The sequence below is a fragment of the Lipotes vexillifer genome, unplaced genomic scaffold (assembly GCF_000442215.2).
Source record: "Lipotes vexillifer unplaced genomic scaffold, Lipotes_vexillifer_v1.1 scaffold1003, whole genome shotgun sequence".
NCBI lineage: Eukaryota > Metazoa > Chordata > Mammalia > Artiodactyla > Lipotidae > Lipotes > Lipotes vexillifer.
The window spans coordinates 1,579,757-1,581,377 of record NW_006798890.1 but is presented as its reverse complement, the minus strand read 5'-3'; positions in this window follow the sequence as shown (position 1 = coordinate 1,581,377).

Here is a 1,621-nt window from a genome sequence, read left to right as displayed (position 1 = left end):
CCTTTCCCTTATCTGCCCCTCCCCTCCCCCAGCCTCAGCCCTGCGCCGGCCCAGCCCTTATCTCCCCCTCCCCCTCGCCTGCCCTCCCCTTGGGCTCCGACCTCGGCCCCCTCCCCAGACTCCCACCCGTCCCCCCCTTGGCCGCCCCGCCCCCGGTCCTCCCTCTCGCCCAGTCTGGCTTCGGAGCGCCGGGCCCGGGGCTCCACGCTGAGAACTGGGCGGCTCGAGCCGGCGCCGAGGCGCGAGGCTGCTCCTTTACTAGATCATTAAAATACTTTGGAAAACCCCAAAGTGGAGTCGCGCGAAAATGGCCCTTGGACTGCTTTGGGGAGCCTGGGGGAAGGGACTGAGGACTTTGGCTAAGAGAACGGAGACTGATTGCTCCCAAATTTCCAAGGTCTGCCCGCCCTAGCAAGTTAGCCCCTCGGCTTCTCCACGAGAGATGGTGCCATTCCGGGGTAGGGGGGCGTCACCTGGGCGCCCCGCTACGCGGAATGCGCGCCACAGAGATCTGCGAACTTCAAATAAATGGAGCTAAATTGGGGAGCGGGGGACGAGAGTCAGGCGTGGGGGGAGGGGAAGCTTCCATTGTCAGTGACCCAGGTGTACAATGGGAAATTGAGGGGGGGTGGCTGGCAGAGTGACCCAGCTATTTGCTGCTGACTCCTTTTTGCCCACGGCGAGAACCCGAGGACACACTGAGTGTACCTCATTAGAGACTCTTTAAGACGGGAAACCAACCAAACGGGAAGACTCCCCCATTTTCAGACTGTTTTTAGAGCGCGGTTCTCTTTAAATGTGATAAAACACTGTCGGCACTGTCTCTTTAAAAGAGTCAAGCAGAAAAAGCTGTGTAAGCGCTGATTGGCTGCCTGTTTGGATACATCTTTAGGGGAGCCTTGAAACTGTTAGCCTAGGTTGATTTTTTTTTTTTTTTTTTAACAGCGCTGTTCCAATAAACAAGTAACGCCCCTCCCCCTAACATGCCTCGCACCAAACAATTAAAGGATAGGTCAGTGTCCTGGGGAAACACGTTTCAAGTAGGAAAACTCAGAACTAGATTCAACAAAATCAAGTATAATTCACTACCATTAAAGTTTGCTTATTTTGATTTGTCGAAGAGAGAAAAAGGGGCTTTAAAAAGAAATGCCCCGCAGCAAACGGATCTGCATTGGTTCAGGAAGGAGACTCTGGGTGCATTTTTGGAATAATGTTCTGCTCAGTGTAGCAGCCTCCCTAAATTAGAATACAGCCAGGCCCTACCACCGCTTCTGGACGCGCTGTGTTCTCTGTTGGGACCTAGCGCTGGAAGGGGAAGGGGGCAGAAAGAGGAAAACTGAACCCTAGTCTCTGATTGTCTGTGCTAGCTCCCAGTTTAAAGGTTGTTTTGTGAATGAGAGAAGCATGGAGGTTGGGAGGGAGTTGAAATACAACGATAGGGGAGAGAAGGAAATAATTACAGTTATTTTTTTCCCCCAGGCGGTTTAATTTAATAGGGCTAGCTTAAGGTACCTTAGAGCCCACACTAATTAAATTGGCCTGCTCATACCCTTCCCCTGGACTTCTATTTTTGATGGGCTAGGAATGGCCAGGAATGGCTTGTCAACAGCCTGACTCACAA